Here is a 23,768-nt window from a genome sequence, read left to right as displayed (position 1 = left end):
CAGCAAACAAAAAAGAAGATAGCAACACACACATAATGCCACCTCTAACAACAAACAAGAAGCATCAATCAGTATTCCTTAATAGCTCTTAACATCAATGGACACAATTGCTCAATTAAAAAGACATAGGCTAATAAGGTGGATACTTAAATAGGAGCCAGCTTTTTTCTGCATACAGGAAATATACCTAAGTGACAAAGTGAGATACTACCTCAGTGACAAAGTCTGCTGAAACATTTTTCAAGCAAATGGTTCCATGAAACAAGTGGGTGTAGCCATTCTAATATCAAATACAATCATCTTCAACCAAAAGTTATCAAGAAAGCTAAGGAGTGACACTTTAAAATCAAAGGAAAAATCTACCAAAATGAACTCTCAATTCTGAACATCTATGTTCCAAATGCAAGTGCACACACATTCATAAAATAAAGCTTACTAAATATCAAAGCACAATTGTACCTCACACAATAATAGTGAGACAATTTAACACCCCACTCTCATCAATGGACAGATCATGGAGACAGAAACAAAACTGAGACATGGTAAAACTATCAGAGTTATGAACCGAATGGATTTAACAGATTTCTATAGAATATTTCATCCTAAAACAATGGAATATAACTTCTTCGCAGCACCTCACGATACCTACTCAAAAATTGAACATATAATCATATAATCGGTCATAAAATAGGACTCAACAAATATAAGAACATTGAAATAACACAATCGATCCTATTAGATAACCATGGAATAAGGCTGATCTTCAATAACTCCAAAAACCAGAGAAAGTCTTCATACACTTGGAAGTTGAAAAATGCTACATACAATCTTAACTTGATCAAGAAAGAAAGAGATAAATTAAAGAATATCTAAAATTTCTTGAAAATGAAGGTATATCATACTCAAACTTATGGGACACAGTGAAAGCAGTACTAAGAAGAAAACACATAGCTCTGAGTGCCTCCTAAAATAACTGGAGAAAGAATACACTAGCAGCTTAAGAACACACTTGAAAGCTCTAGAACAGAAAGAATCAAATGCATCCAAAATGAGTAGAAAGTAGGAAATAATCAAACTAATGGGTGGAATAGTGATAAAACTGCATGGCATTGGTACAGTGACAGGTATGTAGACCAATGGGTTATAATTTAAAATGCATAAATCAACCCACACACCTGTTGTCATTTGATCTTTGAAAGTGAAGGTAAAACCATCTTGTGGGAAAAAAGACAGGATTTTTAGCAAATGGTGCTGCTTCAACTGATGGTAAACATGTAGAAGAATGCAAATTGATCCAATCTTATCACACTATACAAAATCAAGTCCAAGTGGATCAAGGTCCTCCACTTAAACCAGATACACTGAATCTAATACAAAAGAAAGTGGGGAAAACCTTGAACACATGGCCACAGAGGGAAACTTTTCTGATCAGCAAACTTTTTGTTGATCACGAATCAACAAAGGGAACCTCATAAGATTGCAAAGCTTCTGTAAGCAAAGGACATTATCAATAAGACAAAGTGGCAAGTGACTAATTGGGAAAATATCTTTACCAATCCTACATGAGATAGAAGGCAAATATCCAATGTATACAATGACCTAAAGAAGTTAGACTCCAGAGAAACAAATAGCCCTATTAAAAGTAGGGACTTGAAGTAAACAGAGAATTCTAAACTGAGGATTAGCAAATGTTGGAGAAGCACCTATAAAAATGTTCAATATCCTTAGTCATCAGGGAAATGAGAATCAAAACGACCCTGAGATTCCACCTCTCACCAGTCAGAATGGCTAAGTTCAAAAACTCAGATGACAGCAGATGTTGGCGAGGTTGTCAAGAAAGGGGAGCGCTCTTCCATTGCTGGTGAGACTAAATGTTGGTACAACCACTCTCACAATCAGTCTGCTGATTCCTCATAAAATTGGACATAGTACTAACTTAAGACCCAGCTATTCCATTTCTGGGCATATACTCTCAGCTATTAAAATATATAATGGAGACACATACTCCACTATGTTCATTGAAACCTTATTTATAATAGGCAGATGCTAGAAACCATTCAGATGTCCATAAACAGAGGAATGGATACAGAAAATGTGTTATGACTCAGTTATTAAAAATAAATAACTTCATGAAATTCAGAGGCAAACAGATGGATCTAGAAAATATCATCCTGAGTGAGGTACTTAGAAATCTCTATAGTCACATCCATGAAAGTCAATAGACACTGAAATTAAAATTAACAGTACCTCCTTTTGACAATTTGCCAAAATAAATGTTACCTAAATATAGAACTTTTCTGCTACCAATAAGTAATGTGTGTGTGTGTGTGTGTGTGTGTGTGTGTGTGTGTGTATTTGTATTCTGAGATAAATTATGTTGTGACTTCTCTGAAAAACTCCAATACACAAGTAATACTCAACCTGATGATGGTGACCTTGTAGTGATCAAATGGCATGATTCATTAAATGATCTAACCATAATCACAAAAAACCACTAGAAAACAGGGATATTTACAAGACTCACAGCAGTATCAAAATTACACTTCTAGAGTATCAATAAAGATAAAATCACAATTGAGTCATCATAGTAGTAGTAATGCTGAGACACACTGCGAAACACAATCAGATGAAGATTCAAGAAAAATGGGGATTTCTTCAGAGAAAAAATAATGACCCAAGTGACTCTCTGTATAACTCAAGTAAGTACATTTATCTTTAGTCTCATGAAAACTCATGTTTGCAATCAGAAATTTTAAATACTATCAAATTATGTTATCATTTATACATGTTATCCTAAAAAAATGAAGGAGACTGGTAAAATGGAAAATCTGTTTTTAGCTCAACAGTGACATACAGACAATCACAATGGCAAAAAAATAGTTCTGTAAATGTGAGTGAGCATTGCAATTTTTGAAAGTTTTGAAAATGAAAATTTTTTTGGAAGAACTATAAACTTGTACCATAGGCATGCCTACATTTACCTGAGAAGCAGCCATCTTTCCTTTCTACTTCAGAAGTGAAGGTCTCACAAATGTTTACATTAAAATTTCACCTTCTAGAAGCCAACTGCATCTAGAATCAGAAGATTCTCCTAGTCTCTCCTAAAATTGAAGAGTAGGAAACAGGAATCAAAACAGGCCACACTTGATGCCTTTGCCAAAAGAGAGGTAAAGTTATGAGCTTCCACAGGCAGAAGAAACAATGGATATTTGTTTTTAATTAAATTCTATTCTCTGAGATGTTTTATCAATATAGAGTTGACACATCTCTTTGGAATAATGGCCAGAATCTGTGAAGTATCTCCAGCTAAAGGTATTCTTCATACTGGGTAAACAAGAAATTTGCCTGGGACCAAGAAAAACAAGGCAGTAAATGTGTACTTCACTACTGTCTCCACAGAGATATTACTTCTGGCTTCTGTGTCTTATTCTAAAATACCATGGTTTTGTACTTTTTAAGGAAGATACAGAATCATATAATCTCAACACATCCTCTTACCATTGCTCCTTCTGGATTCATCTTCAGCAACTCTATCTATTCATACCGAGGTATGATTCCCCTGAACCATTCTTAGTACTTTCAGCTCTCATTGAAGGTTGCTGAAATTCATTCACCTATACCATCTTCAGTGTTGGCACATTTGACTTATAGGAGTCTGAAAATGGTATTATATTGAAGGCACCTTTACCAACCAATAACTTTGAATTTCCACGAAGAAGATACTGGACAATAGAAAGAGACAGATTGCTCTTTGCAGCAAAACTCACCCTAATGGATTAACAACAGCCTCAATAGGAAATGCTAATAAGAACTCAAATTGTGCCTCAAGTTTTAGTTGAAGATTTTCATATGCTTCTTTTTTGTATATTTGCTCTTTCATTCAGGTATAATTTTCACATTTTACAGCTATATGACCTAAATGTGACATGTAGGTCTAATCTACAAAGATATTTTCATATTTTATGATGTACTTTTTAATTAATAAAGTCTATATTTTAATTATCCTTGTCATAGTAAAAAATGTACTGTACCAATAATTATTAAGATACATGGCACATTAATGGCAGGTGGACATACTCTAGACAACGGATTTGTGACTCAAGAAAGATAAAAGAGTACTCTTTCTTAAATTATGTGGATTTGTTATGGAAACTTTCTAAGTTAGAAACATACATTATCTTTCTATGCTATTGCCTTCAATAAATACCACTGATTCTTCATGGGTTAAAATATTCTGTTAACTTTGACTCTAAGGAGGCAGAGACAAGTGGACATCTGAGATTTGACAGGACACATCTCCCATTTGTACATAGATGTGCCCCTGAATATTCATAATACTCAAACTACAAATGAACTTGAACACTTTCCATGCATTTTGGAATGTTTATGTCCATCTCATTTATTATTTTCACCTTCCTGATTCTGTTCAACTTTCTTTTTCATTATAAAGAAGTAATTTATTTTTGATGCATAGTAATTTTGAATGATTATCTTCTGTTTCTTTTTTTATACTTCTAAAGCACAATCATTTTCAAGAAAATTATAACAGCATTATTTACACAGTGTAGTTTTTATTTTATTATCTTACTTGTCATGACCGAACTAAAAACTCATCTAATAGACAAGCAACCAATCCCTGACATTAGTAAAGATATGTTATTGTGCTTGCAGAATAGAGACTAGTATAACTGTCTTCTGAGACGCTCTAGCCAGTACCTGACTGAAACATATGCAGATATACACAGCCAAATTTCAGATGGTGTTTGATGACTCTTATGGAAGAGTTTGGGGAAAGGACTGAAGGCCCTGAAGAGAATAATAACCCCCCCATAAAGACCAAGAGAGTCAACTAACCTGGAATCCTGGGAGTTTTCAGAGTCTAAATCTGCAACCAAGGAAAATGCAAGGACTGAAGTGAGTACTCCCATACATATGTAGCAAATATGTAACTCAGTCTCCTTGAGGATCCCCCAAAAACTGGGACAGAGGATATTTCTTAAGCTATAGTCTGACTTTGGTATGTATGACCCATATTCATTATAATTAAGAAGTGCAAACAAAACATTAAAAATAAATGCTTCTTTGATTTTACAACATTGCAGTTAGAAATAGAGGCAAATGTTAGGTGAATTTTATTAGTAGAAAGAATAGTTGGTACAGGATTTTAGGAATTTCTGGGCAATAAAATGTGACCCTTATGTTTTTAGCAAAATTACATCAAGAAAACTGATGTTGTAGAGGTTCTCAGTTCAAAAGAAATTCAAGAGGTGTGGCTTTAATAATAAAAGCTGATGAAATAAATTTCAAAAAGGTGTTGAAGAGATGGCTCAGTAAAGTGTTTTGAGCTATAGAGAGAAGACCTGTGTTCAAATTTCAGCACCCCATAAAATTCAAGAATGGTAGGTGTGTTTCTGTTATCACAGCACTGTGAAAGGCAGTAGTGGTTATGTATTGTTTCCTGAAATTTCATGGCCAGCTAGTCTCACCAAATTATGAGCTACAGCAACCAATGAGAGACATTGTCCCAGAATAATGAGGTAGTTGGCAGGAAGATGACTGTGCACTCAAGTTTCCTTGAATAAGTTTATTCCTGGAAGGTACATGTCTGAAGATGAGAACAAACTTCCTCAATTTTCTCTTTCGTTCACAAATATACTATATCACAGGCATGTCCATGCACCTACACTAATAGATAAATGTGTTTGTAAAAACTCAAGAAGGTAGAAAACGATTGAGAAAGCCATTCCAACATTAACTCCAGGCCTTTAGAAATACATTCATATTCAAGCACCCCCAAACACAGACAAACACACATACACACACACACACACACACACACACACAAAGGACAAGGAGGATCAGGAAGAGGGAAATGAATTCTTCAATGAGCAGGAATAGAAGTTCATATGGCAGGGTGTGTGGCTAGTGTGTGCAAAGTTCTAGTTCAGTCCTAGCACCTAGTAAAACCAAAGAACATTACAGAGGGCATTGTGACAACACTCAGAAGTTTGAATGTATGTGGATTAGAAGTTCAGTGCCAACTATGACTATATTAGGTACTTTCAAGCCCAGCCCAGGCTGCATTAGATGCTGTCTGAAAAAAATTAATATATGAACATATAGATGTGTGTGTGTGTGTGTGTGTGTGTGTGTGTGTGTGTGTGTAATTTCAATTCCTGGGATGAAAGTGGTGGTGATGTTCTGTCATTTCTATCATGAGTTGAATCCACAAAAGCAGTAGTTTCACTCTCATTTGATGAGTGTAATTGTACTCTCAGCACTGGAGAGATAATCATGTGGATCCTGGGAGTCACTGGGCATACATTGCAGAATCCTTGGTAACTTGCTGACCAGTGAGAGAGACACTCCATCAACAAACATTATTAAAAGTGCCCAAATATGAAAATTTTATAAGATTGTAGCTGAGATCTTCTAGGTTTCATTTGGTACTAAGGTCTCATAGTACAGGTGTTGCAAGAGAGAGCTATCCTGTTTTCTGTTGTGCTATCAGCATGATACAGACTAGGGGCTACCACATGGCAAAAGAGAAATATGCTGCCTGGGTCATTCACCTATGAGCCAGCATTGATGGCTTTTCCAGCAACATAGTGATAGCTGTGTCAATCAAGAAGAGACTGGTGAAGACCTAGCTACCCAATAATCAGGCATATTATGATCTTACCTATTTTACACACAGTTTGGAGAAAATAGTGTTAAGATTTGAAAGATGACAGTATGATGTAACGTGTTTCTCAGTCAGACTATTTGAATGAGAAATATAAAAGTATTAACAAATATTGTATTTTTCATTTGAGCTACTCACAAGAATAGTAATGTCTCGAAGACAGCTGCATTACTGAAACTCATCCCAGTATGGGTAACAGCCTAGGAGATTGGACAGTGTCTCTTGTAGGCAGCCCAGCGGATTTGAGCCTCTGTGGCAAGAGCTTGGGTCTGAGAAACTTGTAGACAGCTCAGCATGCTGGAGTGTCTCAGCAGGGTTTACAACTTATATAAGCTTAAGGAAGGAGGACCTTAGTACATCTGATCACTTTAAAAAACCACAAGTTTGAGACATTTATTTTTTTTAATATATTTTTTACACGTACGATTGTATCACCCTACATATCCACCCTCTGACTGTTCCAAATCCTGCACCTCATCCCCAACACCCTGTCTCCAGGAGGATGTGCCCATGTCCCTACCACCAAGTCCACCAGACTTCCCCACACCTTAAGGCCTCCAGTCTCTTGAGAGTTAGGTGCATCTTCTCTGACTGAATCCAGACCAAGTAGTCCTTTGTGATATATGTGTTGGAGTCCTCATATCAGCTGGTGTTTGCTGCCTGGTTGGTAGTCCAGTGTTTCAGAGATCTCAGGAGTCAAGGTTAATTGAAACTGCTGATCCTCCTACAGGTTTGCCCCCTCCTCACCTGTTCCATCTATTTCCTTATTCAACCACAGGGGCCAGAATCTTCTGTCCATTTGCTGGGTGTAAATATCTGCATCAGACTCTTTCAGCTGCATGTTGAGTCTTTTGTAGGGCACTTATGACAGGCTTATTTTTGTGAGCACACCATAGCCTCAGTAATTGTGTCAGGACTTGGGGCCTCCCTTTGAATTGGATCCTACTTTGGACCTGTCTCTGTACTTATTTTTCCTCAGGCCTTTCCCTTATTTTTTTTTTGTTTTTTTTTTTGTTTTGTTTTGTTTTGTTTTGGTTTTTCGAGACAGGGTTTCTCTGTGTAGCCCTGGCTGTCCTGGAACTCACTCTGTAGACCAGGCTGGCCTCGAACTCAGAAATCCGCCTGCCTCTGCCTCCCAAGTGCTGGGATTAAAGGCGTGTGCCACCACCGCCCGGCTTGTCTGGTTTTTTTTGTTTTTTTTTTTTTATTTTTTTCTTTCCCTTATTTTTAAGAAATTTTCCCCTTTTACAGTGAAGTCAAGGTTCTTTCCAAATTTCTCTTCTAATAGATTCAGTGAATTTGGTTTTATTTTGAGGACCTTGATCCACATGGACTTCAGATTTGTGTAAAGAGACAATTATTATTTTTCTACATGTAGGCTACCAGGCAGACCAGCACAATTTATTGAAAATGCTTTTTTTCCAATTGTATATTTTGGCTTCTATGTCAAACATCAAGTGTCTGAAAGTGTGTGGATTTATTTTGGGGGCTTCAGTTCTATTGCATTAATCAAAGTGTCTGTTACTGTACCAATACTATACACTTAAAAACTCTGTTGCTCTGTAGTATATCTTGAGGTCAGTCATTGTGATTCTCCGGCAGTTTTTTTATTATTATGAATTTGTTTTCTAGTCTGGGTTTTTGCCTTTCGAGATGAATTTGAGAAATGGTATTTCCTTGTCTTTGAAGAATTGTGTTGGGAGTTGGATGGAGATTGTTTTGAATCAGTAAATTAGCTTTGGTGGGATGGCCATGTTTACTATGTTAATTCTGCCAATCCATGAGAATGGGAGCTCTCTCCATTTTCTGAAATCTTCAACTTCTTTCTTGAGAGTCTTGAAGTTATAGTCAAACAGATATTTTACTTGTTTGGTTAGAGTTACCACAATATATTTTATAATATGTGTGGTATTGTGAAGGGAGTTCTTTCCCTAATTTCCTTTTCTGCCTGTTTATCATTTGTATAAAGGAAGTTTATTGATTTATTTAAGTTAATTTTATATCCAGCATTTTTTCTGAAATTTTTTTATCAGATGTAGATGTTCTCTGGTAGAATTTTTGGGGTCGCTTGTGTACAGTATTATATTATCTGCAAATGATATATTATTTCTTCTTTGCTAATTTCTATCACCATGATTTCTTTTTGTTGATTTATTGTTCTAGCTAGCACTTCCAGTTCTTTTTCAGTATTTTACACTGAGAGAGTGTCTGTCTTTGTCATTGAGGTGTGTTTCTTGTATGCAACAAAATGTTGAATCCTGTTTGCTTATCCAAGCTGTTAGTGTATGTCATTTTAGTGTATGTAGAGTCCATTAATGTTGAAAGATATTAAAGATAGGTGATTGTTATTTCCTGTGAGGTTTGGTTTTTTAGGTTTCATTTTGTGCATGTGGTTCTCTTCTTTTTGGATTGTTCTGAGATCATTAATATCTTGTCTTTTCATTGACACAGGTACCTTCCTTTTGTTGGAATTGTCCTCCTATAATCCTCTATAAGACTGAGTTGGTAGAGAGATACTGTGTGAATTTGGATTTTGTCCTGGAATATTTTGTTTTGTTTTGTTTTGTTTTTCATCTATTTTGGTTGAGAATTTTGCTGGCTATAGTAGACTGGGTTAGCATTTCTGTTCTCTTAGAGTTTGAATGACCGCTACCCAGACTCTTCTGGCTTTTAGTGTCTTCAGTGAGAAGTCTAGTGTTATTCTGATTGGTCTGACTTTAAACATTAGTTGGCTAATTTAAACATTACTTGGCTACTTTCCAGAAATGGAAAGAGGAATTCTCAAATTCATCTAGAAAGGCAAAAAACCCAGAATAGTGAAAACATTTCTTAATAATCAAAGAATGGCTGAGGAAATCACAATGCATGACCTCTAGCTTTACTACAGAGCAATAGTGATAAAAACTGCATGGTATTGGTAAAGAGACAGATTTATTGATCAATGGGATAGTATTAAAGACCTAGAAATAAAACCACATACTTACAGACACTTTATCATTGACACAGAAGCAAAAAATATACAATGAAAAAAAAAGAGCAAGGACACAATGAGAAGACCAAACCTAAGGATAATAGGTATAGAAGAAAGTGAAGATTCCCAACTTAAAGGGACAGTAAATATCTTCAACAAAATTATAGAAGAAAACTTCCCTAACTTATGGAACGAGATTATCATAACCATACAAGAAGCCTACAGAATGCCAAATAGACTAGACCAGAAAAGAAATACCTCCTGTCACATAATAATCAAAACACAATATGTACAAAACAAAGAATTTTAAAAGCATAAGGGAAAAAGGCCAAGTAACATATAAAGGCATACCTATCAGAATTATACCAAAATTCTCACCAGATACTATAAAAGCCAGAAGATCCCAGGCAGATGTCATACAGACCCTAAGAGAACACAAATGACAGACCAGACTACTATACCCAGCAAAATTCTCAATGACCATAGATGGAGAAACCAAGATATGCCATGACAAAACCAAATTTACACAATATCTTTCCACAATCACAGCAGTACGAAGGATAATGGCAAGAAAACTCCAATACAAGAAGTGCAATTATACCCTAGAAAGAGCAAGAAAATAATCCTCTTCCAACAAACCCAAAAGAAGATAACCACACAAACGATGCCTCTACTCTTAGCAAAAATAACAAGAAGCAACAATTCCCTCTCCTTAATATCTCTTAAAATCAGTGGACTCAATTCCCCAGTAAAAAGACATAGGCTAACAGACTGGATAAGCAAACAGGACCCAGATTTTTGCTGCATACAGGAAACTCCCCTCAGTGACAAAGACAGGCACTACCTTAGAGTAAAAGGTTGGAAAACAATTTTTCAAGCAAATTGCCCTAAGAAACTAGCTGGAGTAACCATTCTAATATCAAATAAAATCGACTTTCAACCAAATGTAATCAAAAAACATAACGAAGGACACTTCATATTCATCAAAGTAAAAATCTACCAAGGTGAATTCGCAATTCTGAACATCTACGGTCCAAATGCAAAGACATCTACATACACAAAAGAAAAGTTATTAAAGCTCAAAACACACATTACATCTCACACAATAATACTGGGGGATTTCAACACCCCACTCTCAGCAATAAACAAACCATGGAAACAGAAAATAAACTGAGACACTTTGAAATTAACAGAAGTTATGAATCAAATGGAGTTAACAAATATCTATACAATATTTCATCCTAAAACAAAAGAATATACCTTTTTCTCAGCATCTCATGGTACCTTCTCCAAAGTAGACCATATAATTGGTCACAAAACAGGCCTCTACAGACACAAAAAGATTGAAATAATCCCTTGCATCCTATCAGATCACCATGGACTAAGGCTGGTCTTTAATAATGACAAAATTAGAGGACTGTTGCAAAATTATTTTTTGTATCAGGATGGCAGAATCTATATGCACCATAAGCCTGTTTTGGTTTGTGTTGGTTCGGGGTCTAGGGTTGACCCCCGTTCCCATTTCTCCAATTATGGGAAAGGGTGTTTTCTTGTACATCTGTCTTGGACCTACATTCATTAGCCCAAGGCTTTCCACATTTGCAACGTGGGCATAACCCAGGATATTTTCTGGGCTGTCTCTGGGTTAACTCATTTTCTGCTTTGCAATATTTTGCAAAGTGTCCGGGCTTGTCACATTTAAAACAGGCCTTTTTGTCTCTGCTTGCCAAAAAAATCTCTTATTGATTGTCCTTACATGGCAGCCACCATAACTAAGCCCTGTTGGTAGTAGAGCCCTATGTCAGAACAGAGTCTGATATACCCAGTAAGGTCTGTCTTTTTCCTGTAGGGTCTAATGGCCACTTGGCAGGCAGGATTAGCATTTTCATATGCAAGTTGTTTCGCATAATCTACACCTGACACTTCATTACCAAAAATCCTCCCTTCTGTTGTCTTTAGTCGATAAACAAAATCAGAAAATCGTTAGTCAGGCCCTTGTCTGACTGAGGTCAAAGATTCACCAGGGTCTCCCTTTAGCGGGAGTTTATGCCAAGCCTTCATGGCTGCATTTTGAATTTGAGCGAATAAGCCTGGATCATACTGCATCTGGTTATCACTAGAAGCAAATTGCCCTTCTCGTACAAAGGCCTCAAAGGACCAACCATTACCTGCCTGAATGTTTCTCCTAGCTGTCTCTTTACAATTCTTGTGATACTCTGATTTTCAAATAAGATGGTCACCACCACTAAGAACTTCTCTCACTAGAGCATTCCAATCAGCAGGAGTCAGCCAGTCCTCTGCAACAGATTCTAAGATTGTAAGAGTAAAAGGAGCAGTGGCACCATATTGTAACACTGATTTTTTAAATTCTTTAATAATTTGAAATTTAAACCCTGTGTAATGTCTCCACACAACCCCTTGATCATCTCTAGTCTCTGATACAGGGAAAACCTCAGCCTCTCCCTCCTCTGGCTCATTTGTGGCTGAACTAAAACCAGAGGACAGGGGCTGTCTTTGGACTCCTGGTTGAAGAATTCAAGGAGCTAGGGGATTTCCTTTGCCCTCTCAAGACCTCTTCCCTGTCTTTAATTTTTGTAGCTGATTAATTAAGTCCTGATACTCTTTTTCTAACTCTATTTGTTGTTTAAGAAGAGAAATTTTGTCCTTTACTCCTTTCTGGGATCTACAACCAACATCTTCATAGCAGGAGCATCTGGAGGTGGAAGAGCATAGGGAGGGGGACTTCAGGAAGAGGGCCATTCAGGGTTGTAATATTTGTCTGCCTCTTCCTCTAGGTCAGCACAATCTGACTCTGACAAATTGATTACTTCAACCTTTGTTCGTATTTTAGATTCTATGTGTTTCTTTTCCTTTTGGACATGAAAGACAGCATTTAAATAGCGAAACAAAAGCAGACAATTGACACATGTAAACAGCAAACAGAAAAACAAAACCAGAGAGTTGAGTTCAGGTTGACTTATTTCTTGCCCCATTATCATCACAATGGTCTACTGTTCTCCACAAGGCAGGTTCCTGTGACAATCACCTCTGTTTCACTTCTGAATTTTCAGTTGACTCTTCCTCCAGTAATGTCCAGTAATGTCGTTCTTACTGCTCCACATTGGGTGCCACTTTATAACCGCCCATTCTGCTGCTTCAGTCCATGGGTCAGGGTCTAGCAAGATAGAGAGAGTGGGCATAGAGAGACAAGAGACATGAAGAATGGAGACAAGACAGAAGGACTTATCAAGTCTCATTTATTGAAATGAAATCCTGCGTATTTATACCCTTTACCACATGCCTTGCCCTTGTGGACAATCACAGCTGAAGGCACTACACCATGTGCCTTGCAGCATGGATGTCACATGTGCCTAGCTAACAGTGTGGAGACCATGTGTGCCTAGCTGCTGGCAGAACTAAACAGCAAAACAAGATATGTGAGAAAAACAAGATGCTTCTCAGAGTGTGCTCAGCTGTTCTGGGCTGTTGAAAACAAGACTTCCTGTAAAACCAGAATCCCCATGTGAACTCTCTTCCTACTTAAGGCACTATGGTTATGGTGTTTTATCACAACAATAGAAGAATGATTATGTAAATGAAATATCTTTTTGGTTGTTGTTGTGGTTTTTTCGAGACAGGGTTTCTCTGTGTAGCCCTGGCTGTCCGGGAACCCAGTCTGTAAACTAGGCTGGCCTCGAACTCTTGAACACAGAAATGTGCCTGCCTCTGGCTCTGAAGTGCTAGGATTAAAGGCATGCACCACCATCACCCGGCAAAATTTCTTAAGTCATAAAATGTCCTTAAATTGAGACTTGCTTAATTAACTCAAGAGATACTGCGACTACTCTGGATTTGAAGAAGGATAGCACACTAAAGAATGTTCAATGATTATGAATAGAAATAAAATACTACAGGGTTCACTGTCACAAGACTAGCAAGAACAGGTCAGCAGAGCCCAGTATTATGAACAAATATTGAAGTCATAGGTGCCACCTAAGTAATAAATGCATTTAAAAAAATGAAAACTGATTGTGGTGAAAAATAGTTTTGATGTGTTTTTGAATTTCACTTGTGAGAATTTTATGGAGTATTCTTGCATCTATTGCTGTTAAGATTTCAAGATTAGAAACCATTTTGGAAAACAATCTGGTGGTTTCTCAGAAAATTGGAAATAGTTCTACCTAAATACCCAGCTATATCTCTACTGGGCATATACAACAAAAGAAGTACCAACATATAACACGGAAACATACTCAAATACATTCCTAACAGTCTTATTTATAATGGCCAGTAGGTAGAAACAACCAACATATCCCTCAATAAAAGAATGGATACAGAAAATGTGGTATATTTTCACAATGGAAAACTACTCAGTCATTAAAACTAGGCTACATGTTTAATAACACTGCTGAACATTCTGTATAACCAGTGATATTCTTGGTACACAAAATGCCCAAATATAAGATTGGGTATGGCCCTGTGCTTACACATATGGTTGCAGTGATGAAGGTAGAAAGATGACAAACTCATAGCTTGCCTATATGACTCAGATCACTTCTCCATATTTCACAGTGAAGTCTTGAATATCAGTACCCTATGAATGGATTTTTTTTTGCAAATATAGCTGTTAATACATTCTGTAAAGAGAAAGCATGACTGTGACACAGGACCTTCAGAAGCCTGAAACAAACTTAATGTGACCAAAGAAAATATCCAAGAAGTAGAAGGATGTGACATGATATTGGGCATCACTATAACCTCTTTCCAGGTGTGTGCTTGAGCCACACAGATTTTCTAGACATGCTGCTAACTAGTTACCCTTGTGTGAGATAGACACACTTGGTTTCCAATAGGTCTTCCTTTTTATTCAGACTGAGAATGAACTGACAAGCCTCCTTTCTCAACCTCTTCAGTGCTGACATGCTGATATATACTTTCATGTGAGGCTGAAACATGGAATTTATATACACAGATATTTTTGTTCATTGATGGTGGCTCATATAAAGAAGAAAGAACAATTTGATGGCTGCATGCATAATGGGAGATGGAGAAGACAGTGATAGTTGCTGTGTGTGACAATTATCCAACTGTATCTGAAACAAAGCAATAAGCATTGTTCCCTGGGGTTAGTTTCTAAAGATATAAATGAGGTAAGTTCCAAAAGACTATAGAAACACATTTACTCATGGGTGATAGGATATATTGACAGAAATGATCATGTGTGTGTGTCTATTATTTGCAATTATGAATTTTCCTACAAAGTGTAAGGGCAGGGGAGCAAGGAGAAATGAAGTTTGAAAGGTATGTATTAATTCTAGCTATGATTGAAGGGAGAATGTGTATGTGTGTGTGTATGTGTGTGTGTGTGTATGTGTGTGTGTGTATGTGTGTGTGTGTGCATGTGTTTGTGTGTGTGTGTGTGTGTGTAATTAGGTACATTAATGTATAGCGATATACATGCATGTGTATAAGGTCAGAAAGCAACTTCAGTCATACTTGCTCAGACAATGCACTCCTAAGTTTGTTGTGTGACAGAGACCCCAAGTAAATTAATCTGGCTTTTCAACATTAGCAGGATCATACATATCTCTGTGTTCTGAGTATTAGCAGTATAAGAATGTACCACCATGTCCAGAAATTTAACATAGGTTCCTGAATACAAACTAAACCCAATTATTTATAATCAATAGCCAAGCATCTGACTCACTCTTATATATATTCTACAGAACTGTGGTTGAAGTTTCCTTTTAGATTTGGTTGTTTAGACATTTATTTAGACATTTAGACATTATGTCTAAAGTGATTAGATGCATGCCATAGTCTTGTTAGTTTATTGGAAGAAAAATAATATGGAGTGTAATATTTGTAAACAGGAAACAGATATTTCTTACAGAAAAGAACCTAGGAAAGATAAGATCTAGGTGACATTGGATCTTGGTTCTTTTGAGGAACGATACTCCACCTTTACAACTTGAAAATTAGTTTATCTAGCATGCATTTAGAGAACATAAATCATGCAACCCAAAGGAGTGGAAAACAGAAGAAAGCAGCCATTGATGCAAATGTGTGTCATAGTGCAACGATACTTAATTTTTCTATTGTTATATGAGCCAAACAAAACAACAACAACAAAAAAACCCCACTAAAACAAAACAAAACAAAAATGGTAGAGGCTAAGAAAGCTGTCAGGTCTTTGTTTAAAGAAGGTACATTTTAATTTTTTCATTAGGATTTTGTCATTTCTAAAAGTTCTAAGTAGCCATCACCTGTTCCATGTTTCATTTCTGTTTCATTAATGTCTATATAACGAGCAGTTTAGAATAGAAAAAGTTTGTTTCAACTTGCAATTCCATGTTAGGAAAACATTCTAGAGGTCACATTGGAAAACCCTGTAGCATCTAGTTATATCCCATCCTAGTCCAGGACAGAGGGAAATAAAGTCATGTGTATTCAATGCTTTACCTCCTTGATTGTACTCAGCTGGACTTCTTTGTTCTTAAACGGATTGAGTGCCTAGTCTAAGGAATGCAGCTACCCATACTAATATGTGTCTTCTTACACAACTAATATAATGAAAGAAGTCTTGTACAGACATGGTCACATTCAAACTGCCCTAACAATGCTTCCTTGAAACTCTTTTGCCAAGTAACTGTTGGTTGTTTAAATCAAAGATAAATGTAAAACTTACACTCTGGTCTTTAGATTGCTAGGCATGTATTTTGGGAGCATAAACACATAGCACATAGAAGTAGGTGGGAACATGGAATAGAAGCTAAAAAGACATCTGCACATGTCTTCCTAAGGAATTCTTTTAAATGTATTCATAAATATTTGTATGGGCATCATTCAATATGGAAGAGATAAGAACAATATATTTCTTACTGTTTAAAAATCATTGTGAATGTGTTTGTGTATTTGTATTTGTGAGTGTGTGTGTATGTATATGTGCAAAAGAGAGATACCTGTATGTTCATATCCTTGTAAGAGTGTTGCCCTACATGACTAATGGAGAGTTGCAGGCTTGTCAGGAGCCTGGTGTCTGGGAGCATGGTGAAATGCATACCATACCTTAGGATCACTTAGGGTCTGTGGCAATTTCCAGCCTATGCTTAACCAAAAAACCAGGCTGCCTTTCATTGTCCTACACTGTCTCTCTGTATATGTTTGTTCGCATTTTTCCTCTTAAACTTTTAATATTCTTTCCTTCTTCACTGCACTAAGTGTTTTGATGGTTATGTCATGAGAGTATTTTCTTTTCTGGTCCAATCTATATAGTACTCTATGGACTTTTGTACATTTATGGCCATCTATATTTTTAGTATGGGTAATCTATAATTTATGATTTTGTTGCAGATGTTTATGGGTCCTTTGAGGTGGGAATCTTCCACTATTATAATCCAATTATTCTTAGATTTTATCTTTTTATTTTGCTTTGGATTTCCTGGATATTTGAGTAATGAGTTTTTGATGTTTTCAAGATATTTTTACAACAGTTTTAATATTTTCTAAGGTATCTTCTACACCTGAGAATCTCTTTTCTATGACTTGTATTCTGTTGTTGATGTTGTAGTTACTGACCACTCTCCTATGTTTTGCATTTATTATGGAAAAAATGAGATCATTTGTGTTTTATTTATTGTTTGCATTTGCCTTAAGGTCTTGGCCTGCTTTGTGCAATTTGTTCCCCTGTTTGATTGTGTACAAGGCCCTGGTGTCCTTTCGTAATGACGTGTGAGTGGCAAATAATCACATGCAGCACAGTTGAACACAAACATTCTGAATGTAAATATAGACCCATGAACATGCTACATTCCTCATATTAACTTGTTATACTTTTATAGTAACTGTAAACATTTTGCTTCAGGGAATATTCAATCAAAGAGGGCCAATTTGGTTTTCCTTTTAAAGCATGTATCTTATTTTTATCTTGCATCCAGGAAACGACATGGGTGATATGACTGTAGCTCATATTGGGTGCAAATTTTGTTCTTTCACTTCCTTCTACAGGCATGGCCATGCTTAATATCCAGATATTTATGACTCCTTCATGTAGTGCTCCTCAATTTGTAGTCAAATGTATATCATTTTGCATTTTACATTCACACAACAATGTGTACTCAAAAATTTATGGCCTTCCAGCAAGAATATGTAATCTAATATGGTACCTACTTTTCAACATGACTGCATTGACAGAACTGTCGGACTCTGGATACAGAGAAGACATGTAACACTTATTCATTAATTACATTAATGATGAATAAAAATTTATAATAGTCTTATGAAAAAATACTGGCAGTCTTTTTTGTTGTTGTTTTTAGAACTTAGCATCAATAGTGAACCTTCCAATATACAATAGATTGATTTCACAGTGAACCTCACAGTAATTGACTTTACTGTCTTGATTTCTGTTGCCATTCTTTTATTTTTGGGTGTATTCCATTTATAAATTGCTCACTCAACTGTCCTTACAGCATTCTTGGATTTCTGAATACTACTTCTCCATAATTTTCCAAAAGCCAGCAAATGCTTAAAAGCCATGTACCCAGGCATACTCATATACATAGCTCATTTTCCTTGTTCCTACTGGGTTTTTTTTTCAATATTTTTTTGTGAATTCTCTGAGAGGAGACTAAAATATGGTATGAAATAGGTGATAGTTATTTTGACTCATTGGTTTCAGTTCATCACAGTGATGTGCCAAGAGCCTCCCAGCCCAGAGAGGGTAGTGGCTGAGGCACATAGTAGGACTCTGGTGATGGCTTAAAAGTCTGAAGGTCTCATGGCTTTCTGGCTCTGTGACCTGTACTGAAATGCTAATGATAACTTCTAAAAGGTCCTAAAATCTTCTTCTGTGGGTAAAAGACTGCAAGCTTAGATGATTAACACCTGTAGTCTAACAGCAGAGGATTGGGTAATGTGGCCTTTGTTCTATCTCAGCAGGAACAGCTGGGCTCTAATTTATGCCTGCTAATCTGAGGTAGCAAGAAGATGACATTTAGAAAAGTTATTATAAAGTTTAATACTAAGTGTAAAATGTTTCCTATGAAAGCTATCTAAGGGGAAAAGCAAAAAAGTCCTAAGTGGGGAAAAGAAAAAAATCTAATAAGGAAAAAATTCTAAGGGAAAAAAAAGTTCTAGGGTGGGGAAAAGGAAGGGAAGGTATGAGTGACTCTCTGTCTTTCTCTTCAGTACTTGTACATCTTTCAGAGTATATGATCACATGTTACAAAGTTCATCATAGTTTCACACCAAAATTCAAATCATAAATTGAAATAGATGTTTACAACACAGAATGTTTACATGCATATCAATTAGGAGTAATTATCTGGAAAAACATCTATCACCTTTCTAGCTCCACAGGTTCACTGAAGGCTTAAAACTATAAATAAGGTATTAGTGAAGTTTTGTATAGATAAACCCAGGCGATATTTTATCTTCAGTCCTAGCACCTATAAAAAAATCATTAATTCCCTGTTAAATGACGTTTGGTTAATCATTTTACAACCAATTGGAACGTGCATTGAGTAGGAGAAAATCTGGTTACTATCTAAGAGCAATTAACTGATGATGCTTGGGAGATCCACAGAGTCCTCACTCCAGTTTTGACAATCAGAGAGGGACCTAGTCACTATCCCAATATAATAGAGCTTAATAATCATTGATATAAGTTTAGGAATTCTTATAGGATCACCATTAAGACTTAAGAAGTCATCTATTTGTCTATATAGCATCACCACAAGACAGTACATCTTCATGGATCTGCAGAGATCTTCTCCAAAGGGGTGTGCTATTGTTTAGTGATTGTCATATTTTTTAATAATAATAATAGGAAAAGCATATTCATAGCAGATACCTTTGCTAAAATAAGTTCCTTACAGCCTTGCTGTATAGGATCTCATTTTTGGGAGATTATATAATACTCTAAGGCAAGCCATTTCAAGATGATCACCTGATAATTATTAGCTTGTCCCATTATAGCTCCTGACAGTGATGTGTTGTGACAAATCTTTTCAGGAGAGACACAAGAAACATTTACTCACCCAATGTAACAAATACAGAAGTGACCAAAACAGATCCCACCAATGGCCCATTTGGGGAACTGATGAGCTTTACTGAGAATATTTATAGAGTACGGCTGAAAATGAGCAGAACTAGTTCAAAGACAGCTGCATCACCAATGCTTGCTTGAGTATAGGTGGCAGATCTAAAAAGTTGGAAATCTGGATCACAATGCTAAGCCTGAAAGCAGGCCGACTCATTGAAAAGTGCCCTGTTCAGGTTCCTTGTGTGGTATAAATCTTTTCTGGGCAACCTTTCTAGATTCTGTTTATTCAGCTTGGCTTTCTTTTCTGTAAGATACAGTTTAATTGCTTACTCTGAAATGTTGTGCCCCAGTGAATCTGGACATTTCCTGGACCTTCTTTCAACTATTTTGAGGTATTTACCTTTCAGATTTGCTGTAGGAGAGAATATTTCTAACTTTCAAGAAGACATCTATCTATAGGTAAAGTATAAAAAAGTGGTACCATCAAAGCAGCCAGAGAATAACCAACAGGAAACTATTTTTATGTAGGTCTACCACCTCCAAGCAGTGTGTTTAAAATTTTAAGTCCTTTGTAGTTTAAACCATTCATTGGTTTAGATTTATCAGGGTTTATCTCAAGGCAAGTCTCACAGTTATACACTAACATAGTAGTTATTAATCCTCTGATGTTGCTTAATCTGATTCAAGTATGAGGGTTATATAAATCTAGACTAGTGATATTGTATGGTATGTGAAATTAGTCTTAGAAATTTTATCTGTATTTCTTTATCAAATAAAAAACAATGAAACCCTGTCATCATCAAACTTCCAGATGATTTTTTAAAGAATTAGCTTTAGTCTTTTCTTATATTATAGTCATTATCCGCCTCCGGTCCACCTTCTGACAGTTCCTAAATCTCTCCAAAAGGATTCCCCTACTCACCTCTTCCCTGCCAGGCCTCCACTCCATGGAGCATCAAATCTTTCAAAGTTTAAGAATGTCTTAACTCACTGAGGCTAGACTAGGCAGTTCTCTGTTGTATAAGTGTCATAGGCCTTGGACCAGATAGGGTATTCTGTCTGGTTTATGACTCAGTGTCTGAGAGATCATCTCATGGGTCCAAATTAGTTTAGAGTGTTGGTCTTCCTCTGGGTCCACCCTCTACAACTTCTTCCAGCCTTTCCCTAATTCAACCACAGAGGTGTCTGCCTTCTGTTCATTGGTTGGATGTAAGTATCTGCCTGTCTAGGTCTGCTGCTTGTTGGGTCTCTGGGAGGACAGGTCTAATAATTTCCTGTCTGTAAGTACACCATAGCATCAGCAATAATGTCAGGTCTTGGATCCTCCCTTTGAGATAGATCTCAATTTGGGCAATCTAGAAACTTTTTTCCCTTAAACTCTTCTCCGTTTTTGTCCCTGCAGTTCTTTTATACAGTAACAATTCTGGATAAGAATTTTTGATTGTGAGATGGCAAACCCAACTCTCCACTTGATGCCCTGTAATTCTACTGGATATTGACTCTATTAAGTTCCCTCTCTCTACTGTTGGTTTTTCCATATAAGGAAAGGAGGTCCCTCCCTTTAAGTCCTACAGTTCTCTCATCTCCCAGGGCTCTGACACATTTTAGATGGTCCCCCTACCTCCTATGTTCGGGAGGTTGCCCATTTCCATTCTTTTGGCTGGCCCCCAGGGCAATAATCCTACTTCCAAATACATGATCTTGTTCCCCTTTACCTTTCACTGTCCATTCTTCCACCCATGATCCTCCCTCCCTCTGCCCCATGTGATTGCTTTCTTCTCCCTCAGAAATAGAATTACTGCATCTTTACTTGGTCACTTTGATTTTTTAACTGTTTTGAGTTCTGAGGATCTTATCTTGGGTATTCTGTACTATTTTGGCTAATATCCACTTATTAGTGAGTATCATGCAGGTCCTTTTATGAGTGAGTTACATCATTGTGAATATTTTGTAGTTCCCTCCATTTGTTTGCAAAACTCATGATGTCCTTGTCCTTAATACATGAATAGTATCACATTGTGTAAATTAAACATTTTTTGTATCCATTCTCCTTTGTGGGATCTCTGGGTTGTTTTCTGATTATTGCAATCAGAAATAATAAGGCTGTTGGCTATCCACAGTCAAAACTTTGACCTAGAATTGTCCTTGCATAAAAGAACTACAGGTATAAAGATGAAGAATAGACAGAGGGAAAGGAATTCCATGACTGGCCCAAATTGGAATCTATGACAAGAGGAGGCTCCAAGGTCTCACACTATTACTGATGCATTGATGTACTTACAGACATAAAAGCAAATATAAGCAAAGCAACAGGTTGAAAATGTCGAAGTGATACCAGAAACTACATTCATGTTTGTAAACTATCACAACAACTATTGAAATCAATGTGGAGAATATTCAAACAGCAACACTGATACATATATGTACCACTTCTTGGCATCTGGATAAAAATCTCATTATCCTACTCAATAGACAATTGCTCATCTCTGTTAATCACTGCTGTGTTCACAATAAATGTGAGATGAAAATGGCCTAATTACCCTTGTACAGCTTGCTTGAAATCCACATTTGCTAACAGAGACTCAAGTATAAAATACATTGTCATTTGCAATAAGTAAAATGAAGCCTTTTCCATTTCATCATCCATTTGTGACATCATGAAATTTCGACAAAAATGTAGAACATTCTATCATGGACATTATTCAGAACAACCCTTGAATTTCAATAGTTTGATGAGAGTAGGATTTGTCATCTTAAAATTTGAACCTCCAACCCACACAATGTGTCCATTTAGAATTTTGCCCTAGACCAGAAATCATATTTTCTTTTAATACAAGTAGTTTTGTCCATAATAAACAGATACACACATACACTTTCACACAAAAACCCACACATACAAAAGCAAGCAAGCACTTGGGAAACCTCATAGTTTCCTCTGCTCACCATATATTATCTTCCAAACTGTTGTCTTGGAATCTGTCTAAAGCAATTAAATTTATCTTTTGCCACATGTTTCTGTTGGCATTAGCAATAAGGAACTGAATGGCATGAATGATACCATCCCAGTATAAAATAGACAGTTATCACATCACGGCAAGAGTAAAAGAAGAATTTAGTATACATTTATTGAAAGTTGTGAAAAATATGAGATTAGAGATTAAAAGTTACTCGATCAAAAGCTCAAAATTGAAGAGCATAATAATCTTCACAAAGAATATATCACTCAAATTCCAATATTCTTCAAAACTAAACTACGGACATTAAGCAACCTATTTGTATTAGGATAGATATTAATGCTATTCTGGCTAAATCCTTATACTTTACAATATTGTTTAAGAGTTTGAAAATGAATACTATACCATTATTAATGATTTCAGATTAATGCTGGGTAAAATAATTTTCAAATATTTTTTTGGAAGAACTACAGAATATGAATATAATATGCCTTTTCCATATGTATGTATTCTGTGGTGAACTTGAGGGCTTGAAATAAATAGATTTACCACATTCATTACATTTGTAAGGTTTCTCTCATGTATGAATTCTGTGGTGAACTTTAAGGAGTGATGACTTGATAAAGGATTTCCAGCATTCATTACATTTGTATGCTTTCTCTCCTGAATGGATTGTTTGGTGAACTTGCAGGTTTGAGTTCTGTTGTAAAAGATTTTCTACATTCATTAAATTTGTAAGGTTTCTCTCTTGTATGGATTCTGTAGTGAACTTGGAGGTTTGAGTTCCATGTAAATAATTTGCCATATTCATTACATTTGTAAGGTCTTTCTCCTTTATGGATCCTGTAGTGATCTTGAAGGTTTGAGTTCTGTGTAAATGATTTGCCAGATTCATTAAATTTCTAAGGTTCCTCTCCAGTATGGATTCTGTGGTGAACATGAAGTTTTGAGTTCCGTGTAAATAATTCACCACATTCCTTACATTTGTAAGGCTTCTCACCTGTATGTATTCTGTGGTGAACTTAAAGTATTGAGTCCTGTGTAAAAGATTTGCCACATTCATTATATTTGTAAGGTTTATCTCCTGTATGGATTCTTTGATGAACTTGCAGG

General features: G+C 36.3%; 1 pseudogene; it reads right to left on the bottom strand.

The window, feature by feature from the left end:
* LOC114632737 overlaps window positions 1-23,768 on the bottom strand; it is a 240,737-nt pseudogene that overhangs the window by 202,606 nt on the left and 14,363 nt on the right.

The sequence above is a fragment of the Grammomys surdaster genome, unplaced genomic scaffold (assembly GCF_004785775.1).
Source record: "Grammomys surdaster isolate TR1022 unplaced genomic scaffold, NIH_TR_1.0 412, whole genome shotgun sequence".
NCBI lineage: Eukaryota > Metazoa > Chordata > Mammalia > Rodentia > Muridae > Grammomys > Grammomys surdaster.
Note: the sequence above shows the minus strand (reverse complement) of the source record. Positions and strands in the feature narration are given on the sequence as shown.